General features: G+C 34.4%; 1 protein-coding gene across 2 annotated transcripts in view; it reads right to left on the bottom strand.

Moving 5' to 3' along the window:
• LOC129756671 (GATA zinc finger domain-containing protein 10-like) overlaps positions 1-19,314 on the bottom strand; it is a 101,307-nt gene that overhangs the window by 45,717 nt on the left and 36,276 nt on the right. Inside the window, exon 1 of one of the 2 annotated variants that reach the window (XM_055753599.1) lies at positions 15,662-15,985. The exons of the other annotated variant lie outside the window; for it this stretch is intronic. The gene's annotated coding sequence lies outside the window, so the exon portion shown is untranslated. Of the gene's footprint in view, positions 1-15,661; positions 15,986-19,314 lie in introns of those variants that run through there. 2 annotated transcript variants of the gene reach the window in all.

Below are 19,314 nucleotides of genomic sequence, written 5' to 3'. Positions count from 1 at the left end.
AAATCAACAATAAACATTCAAATGCAACTAATATCAGTTTTTTTTAAAGTAGTTTCGGTTTGTAAAAAAAATAATTTTCATCCTGACGGACAATCGTGAAGTGATCAAAAGGTGGATGCAGCACTTCGATGAACACCTAAACCAACTCCCACCGTCTTGATCTCCTGCATGTGCGCCGTTCAGGTGTTCGGAAGGTACATCGCCGGCGTAGCCAACAACGTAGAGGAGTCACTCCCAACGATGAATGAAGTTAAGGAAGCCATTCGTCAGCTGAATAGCAACAAGTCGGCTGGGAAGGATGGCATCGCAGCTGAACTTATCAAAATGGGCCCGGACAAGTTGGCCAATTGCCTACACCGGTTCATGGTCCGGATCTGGGACACATAACATGTACCGGACGAATCCTACTACGCCGCCAAACGCCACAAGCAAACAGATTCGTGGGAAGTCACCAGGCCAGCTTCATGGAGGGACGGTCAACGACGGACCAGATCTTCACATTAAGGCAAATCCTCCAAAAATGCCGTGAACCCCAAGTCCCTAGGCACCATCTCACTCATCGACTTCAAAGCCGCATACGACACGATCGACCGTAACGAGCTATGGAAAGTCATGGACGAGAACGGCTTTTCCGCATGGATGGAACGCAGTGCACACAACACTTTCGGGGTTTCGGGGTATCGGGTGAATTTTCGAGTTCATTCGAATCACGCAAGGGGCTTCGACAAGGCGATGGTCTATCCTTTGCCGACGACATCGGTATAGTCAGCAGATCATGGAGCGGCGGTGGAGGAGATCTATCGCAAACTGAAACGCGAAGCAGGAAGGATTGGGTTGATGATTAATACGTCCAAGACGAAGTAAATGCTGGCCTGCGGATCCGAGAACGACCGAACCCCTTGTCCAGTTATAACAAGGTCACGATCGACGGCGACGAGCTGGAGATAGTCGAAGACTTTGTCTATCTCGGCTCACTGGTCACCGCAGACAGTGACACCAGCCGTGAGATCCAGCGGCGAATTATCAGCGAAAGTCGTGCCTAATATGAACTCCACAAGCAACTGCTGTCGAGAAGACTTAGCCATCGCACGAAGTGTAACCTGTATATGACGCTCATTAGACCGGTTGTTTGATATTGCTCGAGGACCTCGAGTATTCGAGCGACGAGTGTTAAGCACCATTTTTGGCGGCGTGCAGGAGAACGGAGTGTGGAGGCGAAGAATGAACCACGAGCTCGCGCTACTCTACGGCAAACTCAGTATCCAGAAGGTGGTGAAGGCTAGCCGAATACGCTGGGCGGGACATGTTGCGAGAATGCCGGACGACTGTCCTGCAAAACAGGTGTTCGCTACGAATCCGGTAGGAACAAGACGAGCGGAGGCGCAACGAGCGAGGTGGTTAGACCAAGTGGAGCGTGATCTGGCGAACGTGGGGTGCCCGAGAAATTGGAGAACGGTTGCCATGGACCGAGTGAATTTTAGGAATTATGTTCGTCAAGTTATGTTTGTCGTGTGACGGAATAGGGGAACATGCCCTATTATGCGCCACCTAAGCGAATCGCTGATTTTCTGTGTATTCCACGTACAAATTGTGTTAAAAATGGGTGTAATCGTTGAAGAAAAGTGTTTTCTACAAATTCCTATGATTTTTCATTACTCAAATTGCTATAGTTTCTCCAAAAACATGATTTTTAAAAACCATATTCAAAGCCACAGAACGAAACTGTGTTGCGAATACGCGCCGCTGTGTATTCAATACGCGCCTAGCAGCCGAACACACCCGAGAGCAGCCGAAGACCGAAAACACACCAATACATACAGACACTTTTACTGAAAAGAAAATCAAAATGGACTAATAGAAATTTAACAAAAAATGAAAAATAGATTTTTTGGGCTGAATTAACGCTCAAAATATGGCTTTGAACTTTTTGTTCATTTTCAATGGAAATTGGCCTTTTTGAAAAATTAATGCTATTTTCAGCCTACTACGATTGGCGCGTTATAAAGAGCGCATGGGCCGTGATAGAACATACCCATGAAAAGCATACCTTAGCGAGTTCAGTATGATTTTTTAGCATAAAATCATAATTTAGATTCTCTTCTATCGATGTGTCAGAAAATATTGTCTTATTCGTTTTTCTCTGCTTGGTGACACCTTATTAAAAGTGTTTTAAAATTTAGATCAAAATGAAGAAAAACCTAAATTGTTAAATTATCATGACACAGGGGCATTTTAAGGAAAAATTCATACTTGCCATGACCAATCACAGCATTTAAAACAAATTGGTAATATTTTGCAGGCTTAAAATGTGTCAGATTCTTCAAAACAAGAGTGGCGCGTATTAGCCACATGGGGCGTTATATGAACTTTTCCCCTACTACGAAAATAAAAAAAATAAATAAGGAGGTCGCCAGTATTTCAAAGTTTTTAAGAACTTTTAACAATGCCTTTCATGAAAAAAAAATACTGATTTTTTTTGAATATATAAAACTTTTCAAACACAAGAGATTCTCTGAGAGAGGTTTTTTCATGCAAGTCAGTATTATTATGATTGTTATGATTTAAAATTTTGTTACAAATGGCTCACTGACTAATGGAGTGTGAAATTTAAAACTAAAACTGATTAAAAAACGAGTATCTGTAAAGGGATACCAAATCCGCATGCAGATCGGGCTGTTCAGAGTTTCAAGCAGCGCTAATCTTGTTAAATGAAGCTCAAGGCAGTCGTAGCCTTTTATCCGCCAATTGAAATGCACATTTTATTTACAATGCAACCGGCGAGGAAAAGAGGCACCAACTCTTTCCAGGCTGCCAGTGCCAAAACACTCCTCCCAACTGTCAACGGGATCTTTTTATAGTTCCAATTTTGCGCTTCCAATAGAGAAATAACATGTTCTGCCTTTGCTATCCTTTTTCCTATATCCAGTGCTTTTACAGCCAGTGCAGCGCTAAGATTATCGTTTGTTGTTTTGCTCCGCTGTTTTAACCTTAGTTTTTCCAACCCACATCTTTGTGGGGGAGGCACTTCAATTTTCATTCGCATCCAGCGGATATTTTTTCTCCATACTGTGGGTTGTGTTATGAACTCTCAGTAGCTAGTAGTCTACCAAAGGAACATGTGTGTATTTAAGTACCAGGGTCAAAATTTAGACACGTGACTAATGAGATAGCACCGCGTATTATGGCGCGGGATTTTCACATTTCGTGGCCAAGTGGTATATCGAAAGTTGGTCGATGACTTGGGTTGAAATATATGTACCTTACTAGTATACCGTATTTTTAGGTTTTAGTTATACTTTAGACGGTGCGGATAAAGTTAGGAGGGCTCTTACTTTGATTGGGAAACTTAGTTCTACATAGATCATAGGTTGAACATTGATGGTTTCAATTTTACTTTTGGCTGAGTGTAACGATTTTTGTTGAGAATTTTCCAAAGATATGTTACAAGAACTAAGCAATATCAGTATGTAATCCATATCAATTTTTCCTGTCAGCGTTTCGATTGGCTAATAAATAAAGTACCTAAATCATAGTTTTTTGACCTAGGTCACGAAAAGATTAATTCTCCAAAACCTTGCACAAGAACCAGCATCCTCCAATATAATGGCTAACTCAGCGCTCGGAAAATATGCTGTCTGATTGACTGGATATGAAGCCACCCTTTTTCATCATACATACAGTAACAAAGGTGCCACATACCTACTTCAAAGAGGTAGAGAAGCTGAGAAAGAGTGACGTCCCCAGATCCCTGCAACGCTACACGATTTGTCTATGTATCGTGTGACAAACATCTTTTAAATATGTGCTCGTGAATCTCGTTTTTAAGCTTTTTTCCTCAGATTTAAGCTTTTTTTGCCTTGAGAGCATAGGAGACGAAAGCTTAAATCTGAAAAAAAAGCTTAAATCTGTCAAAACGAGGGGAAAAAAAGGGGAAATCTGAGAGATGTGCTCCACACGGTTTGAATAACATTGCCGGGAAGTGGACGTCCCACGAGAGGGTGGCGAAAAAATCGAGTCAGCAAATCCCGATGACTCCATCGGAAACAAATCCCGTGAAAAAATGCACCCACGTTGGCGATCCCGGTTCATTGTATACAAACTGGGGATGATTAATTGTTATTTTCGAGGAAGAAGCTGGACCGATACCATTCTATATGGGAATCATTGCATCACCACCGCTGATTTCGTGCTAGCGTTCGTTATTAGGATACAGGTTGATGGTTTGGTGGATGCTCTTGTTGATGATGTTAGTTAGAGTCAAATGAGCGAGCGCCCTGGCCTGGCGTTTGTGGCACTACTGATTGGCACATCAAAATATGGTTCACTGAGTTTGGTCAGCCAGTCACGGTGGTTTACGGTTTAGAGAGTGTATCACGTGGAGGGAATTCTAATTTTTTAGCTTAGGTTTTTTTAAAAGGTATTAGTAATTCATCATTTGTGATCTCAATGAAGGGAGACCCAACAGATCGGCTAGATTCTTTTGTGAAAATTTTCAGAGTTCTATCTTCAATTCTTTAAAAGTTCCTCTAAGTTTTAGTAATAGCGGGAAGTTGTCTGTGAAAATAATTACAAAAAGAAAAAAAATTAAAAGAAATGACAAATGTGACAGAAATGACAAAAAGGACAAAAATAACAAAAATGACCAAAATTTAAAAAAATACAAAAATCACAAAAATTATAAAAAATGACTAAAAGGACAGAATTGACACGAATGAAAAAAATATTACAAAAATACCATTTAAAAGAAAAATATGACAAAAATGACAAAAATCACGAAAATGACAAAAAGACAAAAATGACAAAAATGAAAAAAATAACAAAAGTGACCAAAATGACAAAAATGACAAATATTACAAACATGACAAATTAACAAAATTACAAAAATTACAAAAATAACAAAAATTACAAAAATATAAAAATAAAAAAAAAACAAAAAATATATTTTTTTTTGTAGAGAAAAGTTTCGCTGACTGAATGTTTGAGTCAAGACCCATCTCTGGGTCGCAATTTAATAATAGAAATAAGGCGGTGCCAAACACCGAAATTGGCTGGATATCCAAATACGGCAAACGCATCATTTCTCATCATAACTGACAACCCGTGCAGGATATGAGAAGGCAATGCAAATCTTGCCGTGCTTAAAAATGTCCAAACTTGATTCCAACTACCGTAAGATGAAATGATGGGAATAGAAATAGACCAAGAAAAATGATTATGATCACATGGGAGAACTATTCCCTTCATTCCGATAGACATCGACACTCAACCAGTATAATATTCATACGCCAGGTTGGTCTCCTGTAGTAGAATGTTGATACATGGGCCCCGGAGAGGCGCAAGATGTGGGTTCAAGTCTCACCGGGAGACAAGGCGAATTTTTTTTTCGCATGTTTTTCAACATCGATTTTCTCTTATCTAGTCCCTGAAATTTCATCTAAGTTGGATTCATTTGTTTACAAAAAAAGTTTCGCTGACTGAATGTTTGAGTCAAGACCCATCTCTGGGTCGCAATTTAATATTACAAAAAATATAAATATCACAAAAATTATAAAAAATGACAAAAAGGACTGAAATGACAAGAATGAAAAAATATTACAAAAATGAAAAGATAATATAATTAAAAAGAATAAAACTGACATAAATGACAATCTATATATATAAAAATGAATTTCTGTCTGTCTGTTTGTCTGTCTGTCTGTCTGTCTGTCTGTCTGTTCCCTATAGACTCAGAAACTACTGAACCGATTTACGTGAAACTTGGCAGACAGGGGTATTGGAGGCCGAGGAAGGTTCCTATTATGGTTTGGGACCCCTCCCCCTAACAGTAAGGGGGGGGAGGGGCCTCCCAAACAAAAGACAATTTTTTGCATAACTCGAGATCCAATCAAGCAAATGGTATCAAATTTGACATGGGGTGTTATTTGGGGACGGGGAGTATTTCTATGAATATAAGGTACCCCTCTCTCCTCCCAGTGGGGTGATAGGAAGGGGGGAGGGGGGCTACATTACAATTTTTCATATAACTCGAAAACTAATCAAGATATTGGAACCAAATTTGGCATGGGAAGGTATTTTGAAACGAAAAATATTTCAATGATTATTTGAGACCCCTCCCTCTTTCCAGTTGAAAGGGGGAGGAGGCCTCTTTCATTTTTTTTTTCATAACTCAAAAACTAATAAAACAAATGGAACCAAATTTGGCATGGGCGGGTATTTGGGAACGTGACATGTTCTATTTGAGTATGATTGAGTATGAAAAATGCTTTTTCTTTGTAAAACAATTCTTTTCTTGCAGTAGGAGGATAGAATTGGGAATATAGGAAGGGAAGAGGAGGCTTATATTTAACTTTTTTTTACAAAATCCGAGAAATGGACAAAACTTAACATGGAAAATCATTTTGGTATGATTCTATGATTATCTGACACACCATCCTCCTTTCAGTGAGTAGGTACATATGAGGAGGGGGGTTAGCCCATAACAATAGTGTTAGCATAAGTTCTCAATTTATGCTAACGAAGCCAATAAATGGAAACAAATATGGCAAGGAAAGGTACTTGGTTACGAGATATGTTTCTACGATTGTTATAGATCCTTACGATTTACAGTGTAGAGAGGGGAAGAAAGGAGGAGGCTTCATATAAATTTTGTTGTAAAGCTTAAAAAATGATCACCCATGGAACTATATTTGATATATGAGGATTTTGGGAACGAAAAAATTAGGTATGATTGATTATTAAAAATCACGATCTCCGTTCAGTTTTTCAGCATAAATCCAGAATATATTAAGAAAAAACAACCATATTTTATAAGTAAGATTGTTTGCGTACGATTAATTTGAGCCCTCCAGACAGATTCAAATTATCAGATCTTTAACATAAATTTATAGAGCAAGATTTAGAATATTTGTTTAAGTTATCTTTGTGTTGCAATTTGTAACTCCAACTGCAGCTCTCATTTTGTAGCGGTTGCTAATGAATGATGTTATAATTTGATTTAAAATAATGCCAATAAAACAATAAAAATTTGAATAATTTTTGAAAATATCATTTGATTTTGAAAGGTGTAGCAAAGCACACCGGGTCAGCTAGTAAATGATAAAAAAAAAAACAAAATTTAAAAAAATTTCGAAAATGACAAAGATGAAAAAATGACAAACAATATGACAAAAATGACAAAATGACAAAAATAACAATATCACAAAAATGAAAAAAATGACAAAAAAAGAAAAAAAAAATGTCTAAAATGACAAAAATGACAAAAATGACAAAAATGACAAAAATGACAAAAATGACAAAAATGACAAAAATGACAAAAATGACAAAAATGACAAAAATGACAAAAATGACAAAAATGACAAAAATGACAAAAATGACAAAAATGACAAAAAAGACAAAAAAGACAAAAATGACAAAAATGACAAAAATGACAAAAATGACAAAAATGGCAAAAATGACAAAAATGACAAAAATGACAACAATGACAAAAATGACAAAAATGACAAACATGACAAAAATGTCAAAAACGACAAAAATGAAAAAAATGACAAAAATGACAATAGTGACAAAAATGACAAAAATGACAAAAGTAACAAAAATGACAAAAATGACAAAAATGACAAAAACGACAAAAATGGCAAAAATGACAAAAATGACAAAAATGACAAAAATGACATAAATGACAACAATAACAAAAATGACAAAAACGACAAACATAACAAAAATGACAAAAATGACAAAAATGACAAAAATGACAAAAGTGACAAAAATGACAAAAATGACACCAATAACAAAAATGACAAAAACGACAAACATAACAAAAATGACAAAAATGACAAAAATGACAAAAATGACAAAAATAAAAATGACAAAAATGACAAAAATGACAAAAATGACAAAAATGACAAAAATGACAAAAATGACAAAAATGACAAAAATGACAAAAATGACAAAAATGACAAAAATGACAAAAATGACAAAAATGACAAAAATGACAAAAATGACAAAAATGACAAAAATGACAAAAATGACAAAAATGACAAAAATGACAAAAATGACAAAAATGACAAAAATGACAAAAATGACAAAAATGACAAAAATGACAAAAATGACAAAAATGACAAAAATGACAAAAATGACAAAAATGACAAAAATGACAAAAATGACAAAAATGACAAAAATGACAAAAGTGACAAAAATGACAAAAATGACAAAAATGACACCAATGGGGAATTTTTTTTTATTATCTGACAATTTGAGCCGGGGGTCTTCAGATTTTCCCCAAAATTGAAAATTTGGTTCATTTTTGCGACTTAAAAACACATGTATTTTTTCAGATTTCTAACATTTTTATTTTTTGAGTTAGCTTCGGTTAGATTTTTTTGTAAATAAAAAATAACCATTTTTTCCAAGCTACATAACTCTGTTGTTTCTCAACGGAAATTATAAAATAGCACATCAAAATGCATTGAAATTTTATCAGCTTTCCAAATAGAATAGTTTAAAAAAATTAAATAATGACCTTCAACATGAAAAGTTGTAAATAAACTTTAAATGGCGTCTAAAAGTACCGTCTGCACCACCGAATATTTTGCGAAAAATACCATTGTATAGCTCGATTCATGATGCAACTTTCATCTGAAGACACCAAAGTGGGCCATTAACACCTTGAAGAGTTATGAAAGAAATAATGACAATAAATCTCTTTTTTTGCATCGAAAACAAACAATGGTGGAACAACTGCACTCACATATGGAGATAGCAAGCACTTCTAACAACATGGAAACAATAGAACTTACCAAAGCAGGTAAAAAACACTACTTTTGCGTGCTTTGTAGAGTGCTTGCAGCAAAACTGACTTTTAATTTTAACCAAAACTCTGAGTAACTTATTGTTTATGTCATATAACTAATAATGGGAATGTTGCTTTTACAACCTGGTCATATACTATATAACTTATTAATTTTTCGATCAAAGATCATTGTGAAGCATAATCAATGCCAATAGTAGAAGGTTCAGTCCCTGTGTTTGGGATCACAAAAATGTGATTAAAAAAATGAAATATAGACGTGCTTTACATAGTTTTTATATCGGGAGCTAAGCACTGGACACCAAAATCCTTTCCCATTGATCAAAAAAGTATGAGAAAGTGGCACAAATGTTGTAGAAATAATCAAAGAGCTCAGTATGGCCAGCCCAGGCTGTAAAATGATGAAAATATGATACTTTTACCGTATTCGTTTTCTACATTCGCCCAGTTTTGAGGTTTACCATACTAGAACGAACATAATTCGTCGTCAGTGTTTTGCTACCTCGATCGCTCACACACGAATCTTCAGTGTTCCACCGTCCATTTTAAATCAAATCTGGGGAATTACGGATGTAAAACTTAGCGTATAAACTTCTAAAAATGACAGTAAAATGTGCATAACTTGTTGTGACCTGGTGCAAAACTGGGTATAAACGAATACGTTACTAGATTTTTGGATATAACATGAAGTCAGTTAAGCTGCAACAATCTACCGCCCCTTCTTTCATAACAGTCCCATATACAAAAATAAGCAAGCGAGACAATCAGCTTTTTCTGTTTTGGAATATATTTTTAAATTGTGACCACCACTTTCAGCATAAACGAAAATCGTTTCTAGGTTGTCACTTTGGTGTCTTCAGATGAAAGTTGCATCATAAATTGAGCTATTCAATGGTATTTTTTGCAAAATATTCGGTGGTGCAGACGGTACTTTTAGACGCCATTTAAAGTTTATTTACAACTTTTCATGTTGAAGGTCATTATTTAATTTTTTTAAACTATTCTATTTGGAAAGCTGATAAAATTTCAATGCATTTTGATGTGCTATTTTATAATTTCCGTTAAGAAACAACAGAGTTATGTAGCTTGGAAAAATGGTTATTTTTTATTTACAAAAAAATCTAACCGAAGCTAACTCAAAAAATAAAAATGTTAGAAATCTGAAAAAAATACATGTGTTTTTAAGTCGCAAAAATGAACCAAATTTTCAATTTTGGGGAAAATCTGAAGACCCCCGGCGCAAACCCGTCAGATAATAAAAAAAAATCCCCCAATAACAAAAATGACAAAAACGACAAACATAACAAAAATGACAAAAATGACAAAAATAAAAATGACAAAAATGACAAAAATGACAAAAATGACAAAAATGACAAAAATGACAAAAATTGCAAAAATGACAAAAATGACAAAAATGACAAAAATGACAAAAATGACAAAAATGACAAAAATGACAAAAATGACAAAAATGACAAAAATGACAAAAATGACAAAAATGACAAAAATGACAAAAATGACAAAAATGACAAAAATGACAAAAATGACAAAAATGACAAAAATGACAACAATAACAAAAATGACAAAAACGACAAACATAACAAAAATGACAAAAATGACAAAAATGACAAAAATGACAAAAATGACAAAAATGACAAAAATGACAAAAATGACAACAATAACAAAAATTACAAAAACGACAAACATAACAAAAATGACAAAAATGACAAAAATGACAAAAATGACAAAAATGACAAAAATGACAAAAATGACAAAAGTGACAAAAATGACAAAAATGACAAAAATGACACCAATAACAAAAATGACAAAAACGTCAAACATAACAAAAATGACAAAAATGACAAAAATGACAAAAATGACAAAAATGACAAAAATGACAAAAATGACAAAAATGACGAAAATGACAAAAATGACAAAAATGACAAAAATGACAAAAATGACAAAAATGACAAAAATGACAAAAATGACAAAAATGACAAAAATGACAAAAATGACAAAAATGACAAAAATGACAAAAATGACAAAAATGACAAAAATGACAAAAATGACAAAAATGACAAAAATGACAAAAATGACAAAAATGACAAAAATGACAAAAATGACAAAAATGACAAAAATGACAAAAATGACAAAAATGACAAGAATGACAAAAATGACAAAAATGACAAAAATGACAAAAAATGACAAAAATGACAAAAATGACAAAAATGACAAAAATGACAAAAATGACAAAAATGACAAAAAAAAACAAAAAAAAAACAAAAATGACAAAAATGACAAAAATGATAAAAATGATAAAAATGACAAAAATGACAAAAATGACAAAAATCACAAAAATGACAAAAATCACAAAAATCACAAAAATGACGAAAATGACAAAAATGACAGAAATGACAGAAATGACAAAAATGACAAAAATGACAAAAATGACAAAAATGACAAAAATGACAAAAATGACAAAAATCACAAAATTGACAAAATTGACAAAAATGACAAAAATGATAAAAATGACGAAAATAACAAAAATGACAAAAATGACAAAAATGACAAAACTGACAAAAATAACAAAAATGATCAAAAGACGAAAATGACAAAAATGACAAAAATGACAAAAAATGTGAAAAATGGCAAAAATGACAAATATGACAAAAATGACCAAAACGACAAAAATGATCAAAATGACAAAAATGACAAAAATGACAAAAACGACAAAAATGACAAAAATGACAAAAATGACAAAAATGACAAAAATGACAAAAATGACAAAAAATGACAAAAATGACAAAAATAACAAAAATGATAAAAATAAATTTTAATGAAGAGATTAACCACCGTAATGTTTGTATGTTACTTTTAATTTGTCGGCCTTAGCGGTGAAAAGTGATGTCCTTTTTAGTAGGGACATCTAAAGCTTATGAAATTTTATAGGTGGATAGAAGGTTAGATGGAAATGAAAGATGTTGAAAATGAGCGGGTAGAATTTTATTTAGAAGCATATCATCACATATCAAATTTTTGTTCCTCACGGGCCTACTACTATGAAGCAGTAGATACAGATAGAGTTGCATCTACCACCACACATTAGTAGGCCAAGCGTGGTCCGCCCCACAAGGGAAAACTTGCAGTGCGGACGAACAAAAAGATGACATGTGATCGCTCAGATATACTCCCTTTCACTCAGAAACGCATCTATCGATGCATAAGTCTTCTCAGTTTGTTATCTTCGCATTTGTTACATCCGGGGTTTGGATGCGAAACGGTACGGTCGATAGTCTGATAGTGACCTATCACCGATGCTATGATGTCGTGTTTTTATTTTCTTTTTTGGCCAAAGTTATTTAATTTTAATGAAGAGATTAACCACCGTAATGTTTGTATGTTACTTTTAATTTGTCGGCCTTAGCGGTGAAAAGTGATGTCCTTTTTAGTAGGGACATCTAAAGCTTATGAAATTTTATAGGTGGATAGAAGGTTAGATGGAAATGAAAGATGTTGAAAATGAGCGTCCCTACTAAAAAGGACATCACTTTTCTCCGCTAAGGCCGACAAATTAAAAGTAACAGATAAAAATAAAAAAAATTACAAAAATGACAAAAATGTCAAAAATGACAAAAATGACAAAAATGACAAGAATGACAAAAATGACAAAAATGACAAAAATGACAAAAATGACAAAAATGACAAAAATGACGAAAATGACAAAAATGACAAAAATGACAAAAATGACAAAACTGACAAAAATGACAAAAATGACAAAAATGACACAATTGACAAAAATGACAAAATAACAAAAATGACAAAAACAACAAAAATGACAAAAATTACAAAAATGACAAAAATGACAAAAATGACACAAATGACCAAAATGACAAAAACGACAAAAATGACAAAGATGACAAAGATGACAAAGATGACAAAAATGACAAAAATGACAAAAATGTCAAAAATGACAAAAATGACAAAAACGCCAAAAATGACAAAAATGACAAAAATGACAAAAATGACAAAAATTACAAAAATGACAAAAATGACAAAAATGACAAAAATGACAAAAATGACAAAAATGACAAAAATGACAAAAATGACAAAAATGACAAAAATGACAAAAATGACAAAAATGACAGAAATGACAAAAATGACAAAAATGACAAAAATGACAAAAATGTCAAAAATGACAAAAATGACAAAAACGCCAAAAATGACAAAAATGACAAAAATGACAAAAATGACAAAAATGACAAAAATGACAAAAATGACAAAAATGACAAAAATGACAAAAATGACAAAAATGACAAAAATGACAAAAATGACAAAAATGACAAAAATGACAAAAATGACAGAAATGACAAAAATGACAAAAATGACAAAAATGACAAAAATGACAAAAATGACAAAAGTGACAAAAATGACAAAAATGACAAAAATGACAAAAATGACAAAAGTGACAAAAATGACAAAAATCACAAAAATGACAAAAATGACAAAAATGACAAAAATGAGAAAAATGACAAAAATGACAAAAATAATAAAAATAACAAAAATGACAAAAATGACAAAAATGACAAAAATGACAACAATGACAAAAATGGCAAAAATGACAAAAATGACAAAAATGACATTAATGACATTAATGACATAAATGACAAAAATGACAAATATGACAAAAATGACCAAAAGTGACCAATAGTGACAAAAATGATAAAAATCACAAAATTGATAGGAAGGACAAAAAAAAAATGACGAAAATGACAAGAATGACAAAAATGGCATAAATTAAAAGAAATACAAAAATTAAAAAATTACAAAAGTTACAAAATTTACAAAAATTACAAAAATTACAAAAATGATAAAAACGACAAAAATGACAAAAATAACAAAAATGACATAAATGAAAAAATGACGATAAGGACAGAAATGACAAAAATATGACAAATATGAAAAAAAATATTTTTTTAAAATTACAATAATCAAGTAAAAATGTCAGTAAAAAGATCACAAATGATAAAAATTGCTGTTATGTCAAAAATTGATCGAAAGAATTTTTGAGCGGCTTTATCGGTGAGTATTAAAGATTTGAAATGATAGAAGGATATACCAAAGGAAATATTCTTCGATATAGTTCATTGCTGAGAGACAAAAAAATTAGAAATGTTGTGAATAGACTGAGGCGATTTGAGGTATTTTTTGAATTTCTCTAATTCTGGGGTCTAAAAAACTTCATTCTAGTTCTAAACTCATTCATGATTTTTTGCAGAATTTTTAAGAAACATTTTCATGAGTAAAATTGAAATTTTAGGTTTGTAAATGGGAAAATTGAATATTTTGTATTGAAAAAACAACATCATTTTTGTTTTTTTTCTGTGAATCTGAGCCTGCAAGTGGTTTTGGTGCCAATTTATAAATTCAAAAAGCAGAAAAAATTAAGTTTTATTGATGGTTTAAGGAAAGATTTTTGACTATAACAATATTTACCTGGACCTTAAATATCAATTTTAACAAAGAATTCTAAACCTTATATATCAGAATCGATTGACAATTTTAGAAGTTTGTAGATGATTTTAATATAACATTTTTCATTTTTCATTTTTTCAATATTTAAAAAAAAAATATAATGCCGATATATTCGTATTTATCTAAGAGTACTTTATTTTCTCTTGACAAAATTTTATATTCTGAGTATACCTCAAAAACTGTGAGTTAATTTCGCATGACTTAGTAGGTAATAGGCGTTACAAATATTCTTGAGTTGGTTAAATTAGCTAAACTACCTCAAAACTTCCTGTTTTTTTTGGAAGTAGTACTCAATTTCAATGAAAAGATTACCTTGGAAAACAATTTTGTGTCTTACACTATTTTCACATAAACTTATTTCAAGTAATAAAAAGTTGTTTAAAATATGTTTCATTATTTGATAAGAAATTTAAAGGATTCAAAACGGTTAAAATCGACCAAAACGAAAGTGAATATTAAAACCGTTTTGGTACTTCCACTCCTTCGAAGAGAAAAAATGAAATAAAACCAATTACGACCGCATAAAACAGAAATTAAATTAAACTTTTGGCTTTGCTTTTTTGATGTATCACCCGTTTGAGAAGATGAAATTCATTTTCCTATAGAGGGAAAAAAGTGACCGTGTGATTGCCAATTTTGTTAGTCATTGCCATAGAAAAAGGTGGACATTCGTTCAAAGAATTGATTGAATTTTTCGATTTGTTTTGAGTCGTACGATACCCTAGAACGTTCCCAGAATGATGACCCTCGTTTATCATTTCAACTTAAAACATTTCAGTTGAATTTTTATTGGGATGAGGATATAATTTGCACTTGACCGAAACGTTTCAATCGTTGAATGCAGTTAATCACTTGTCATATCCCGGAACAACAAACTGAACACACACAGTCTTTTTTTGTTGACTTTCTTCCTCTTGATGTATGTTATGTAGGCAACTGTTGAGTACATACGATTGACAAGACAATCGATTCCCGCCGGCGAAACAATATCACATATCAATAACACTTCTCTTACAGTTAAGTACTGTGAGGTTGATCTGTCGTTCACATAAAAATTGTTGATTATCACATATTTGAATGAATTATTGGAAGTTTGATGAATTCTTAGAATCAATCCTGGTGACGTACGACCTTTTGATTTCCTATCTAGAAACTAAAAGCACTATGCAAAATTTCAGTGCAAACTATCACTGTACGGCTTCTGCAGCAGAGCACATCAACAATAACACGTGTAACGTCACTGTCATGATTCTTCAGGTGCAGAATGTTTCCCCCTTGTTCCGAATAGCTGAAACCCTTAGATAGCCCATCCAAATTGCAACACACCGAAGTTTGCTCCTTCCAAGAATGTGGTGCGAAATCTGTTGATACCCGGTTTTTCAATTAAGATTATGTTTTCAGGCAAGTTCCACGACTAATGAAAAACACCAATCAGCTGACCAGCAACCGCTCGAAAGACCGCTCGCTCAACCGTTCGAAACGACAAAATTTAGACCGAATTGTGGGGGAGTTGAAATTTCCGTTGCTAGGAATTCACAATTTCACGTAGCTACTCCCGATCCCGACGAATAAACACGACGACGACAATCACGGAACAAACGAACGAGCGAGCGCACACGAGCTGCGGACAAAATGTGTGCGAATCTATGGGCTATTCAAACCCAACTGATGATACTCGACGACGACGACGATACGATACCAGTTACCAGACCAGGATAGTTCATGACGACGATGATGGGGATTCCTTAGTACCGTCATCATCCATCGTGTGTTGTTGGATCGAAACACTAGGAAGTTTCGAATAATAATTTTTTTAAATTATAATTTAGAAAATAGAAATTCTTGATGATCATTTATCTTATCAAAAACATTCACATTTAACAATACTCTTCCTGTCTTAAAAAAATACAAACAAAACTTCGTTAAATTGTGTCCAAAATCGTCATGTCCTAAGAAATGACACATAGATAGACTCACAGCCTCACTTATAGAGCAGTCACATCACGATCCGTGACGTCGACGACGTCTCGGCTAGAATGAAGTGCAGCACACAGCAAGCTAAAGTGATTCAGCTTCAGCCTGAGAGCGAGAGGCAAACGGCATGCAGCGACGGCGCACGCCACACGAACGACGAGTGAAATGCCGCCATGCCGGCCAAGCAAGCAAGCTAGCAAGCAGCAGCAGCAGGTGGTACTATGAACGACCAACCAACCAGTAGACAAACATCAGCTCGTTCTAATGAAAAGCAGAGGTTCTCAGCGACTTGCAGATTGAGCGATAGAGCAGGTAATGAGCCGCGTATCAATCTTTGATCGCAATTTTCCGACCCCCCGGCTCATTACATCGGTGAAAAGTACCTATCTACTGGACTACTGTCATCCGTTTAGAAAAAAAATTATGGGTAAAATTGCAGTGAGGGTGTGCATTGACGTTATTCTTATTTAGAATCAAAAGCCAGGGGTCAGCCAAGATGTCTAGAGGAAATCGATAGATATTTTATTTTCAACATCAAAGGGAAAGTCGAAGAAAATCAATTGTGATAAAATTTTGATACGTTTTGTGAGCATTTGTCTCCCTTAGCTATCTATATGCATTTCAACTCAACATGTTTCCTAAATCTATGTATATAAAAATGGATTTCTGTCTGTCTGTCTGTTCCCTATAGATTCGAGAAGTACTGAACCGATTTGCTTGAAACTTGGCAGAAAGGTGCTTTTGTGGCCGGGAAAGGTTCCTTTTATAGTTTGAGACCCCTTGCACTCACCGGAAGGGGGAGAGGCTCTCTCAAGGCAAGGGAGAATATTTGCGAAAGATGAATGTTGTCATGAATATTTGAAACCCTTCCCTCCAACATGTGCGAGAATAGAAAGGGGGCAGGGGTACTCCCATGCAACGAGGTATTTTGATACAGGAAAAGTTTTTATCATTATTTGAGACCCCTCTCATGCTTAAGGAAAAAGGCTGAAAAACAGTTATAAAGTGCTCGAAAAAAATTTCACTTTGTGCACGAGAAAGCTAAAGTTAGAAGCTATATGTTGCATATAAAGGGTGATACGGTCAAAATTTGGTCAATATGAACTTGACATATTTCTTTCGATTTTGCATTTAAAAAACCTGAACACCCCTCATTTTGAAGGTGTGTTTGTGTAGAATGTTGCTCCTATTTTGATTTTGGAATTCACTTTTCAGTTGTTAAAATGCCGTCCAAAGAAGAAGAGGAGCGCATCAAAATATTGCTCGCGCATCCCGAAAATCCGAGCTACTCGCACGCAAAGCTGGCAAAATCACCAAAAGCTGCCAAATCAACCATTACAAATGTAATTAAAGTGTTTGGGGAACGTTTGTCTACAGCCAGGAAGTCTGGAGCGGGGGGAAATCGAAAATCGGAAGCCGCTGATACGACAAAGAGAGTTGCCGGTAGTTTCAAGCGAAACCCTAACCTTTCTCTCCGAGATGCCGCAAATAAGCTGGGTGTATTTTAGAACCGTGCACCGAGCCAAAAAACGAGCCGGACTACAGACTTACAAGAAGGTAGTGACTCCAAATCACGATGATAAACAAAATACGACGGCTAAAGCGCGATCCCGGAGGCTGTACACGATGATGCTGACGAAGTTTGACTGCGTGGTAATGGACGACGAAACCTACGTCAAAGCCGACTACAAGCAGCTTCCGGGACAGGAGTTTTATACGGCAAAAGGAAGGGGAAAGGTAGCAGATATTTTCAAGCACATGAAACTGTCAAAGTTCGCGAAGAAATATCTGGTTTGGCAAGCCATCTGTACCTGTGGCTTGAAAAGCAGCATTTTCATAGCTTCCGGGACTGTCAACCAAGAAATTTACGTGAAAGAGTGTTTGAATAAACGTCTGCTGCCTTTTCTGAAGAAACACGGTTGTTCCGTACTGTTTTGGCAGGATTTGGCATCTTGCCATTACGCTAAAAAGGCCATGGAGTGGTACGCCGCCAACAACATGCAGGTGGTTCCCAAGGGAAAGAACCCCAACACGCCAGAGCTCCGCCCAATTGAGAAATACTGGGCTATTGTCAAGCGGAACCTAAAGAAGACCAAAAAAACTGCTAAGGACGAGTAGCAGTTCAAGACAAACTGGCTTTCTGCGGCGAAGAAGGTGGACAAGGTGGCTGTACAAAATCTGATGGCAGGGGTTAAGCGTAAGGCCCGGCAATTCGGATTTGGAAAAGCGGAAGCCTTACTGAATATTTTTCCTGAATTTTATACTAATTAAACTTGAAAAAGTTTAAATAAACGTTTCAACCGATTTACACGCGTTTTCCCTTGACCAAATTTTGACCGTATCACCCTTCATGAAACTTTTTTTTTAATTTAAAAAAAAATAAAGATGATGGCCCCAAAAAAATGTAAAAAAGTGATGTTATACCCGTACTTTTCAATAAATCAACCGCCAAAAGCTGTTTCAATTACAGTAGAAAAAATTTAAAAAGTGAACTGGAAAGTTATCGTGATTTAACATTTTGGCCTTTTTAGACTTTTTAAATACGAAACACAAAATTTATGACGACTTTCAAATGTAGCTGTTATTCGAACTTTTTATCAACCTGGATTTTCTGAGACAATTCATACACCTAGATTCAGCTTTGCACTGGATTTTAAGTATGTTGACGTTAGGTTTATGCAATAAAACTATATTCACAAGAAAGGATACAAGAGGGTTTCAGCGAAAAAGGTGTTTGCAGTCATCTGACCGCTCTCGGTATGAATAGGTAAAATACCACATGCGTTATACAAAAACCACAACACTTAGAAAAATTATAGAAATGCAAAAGTACTTGCAATTTTAAAATAAAAATAGTACTGAAGTTAAATATGCGAAAAAAGTATTATATTTGGCGTAATCATCATTGAAAGTTCCAAAACCGTCAATTGATCGCCTTCGGTACGTTTTGTGTTAATCATCTCTGTATTGCATTCGAAACTAAAGTTTCAATTTCTATTTTAAAG

Source organism: Uranotaenia lowii, chromosome 3 (genome assembly GCF_029784155.1).
Source record: "Uranotaenia lowii strain MFRU-FL chromosome 3, ASM2978415v1, whole genome shotgun sequence".
Classification (NCBI taxonomy): Eukaryota; Metazoa; Arthropoda; class Insecta; order Diptera; family Culicidae; genus Uranotaenia; species Uranotaenia lowii.
This window is presented reverse-complemented; position numbering and strand designations above follow the sequence as displayed.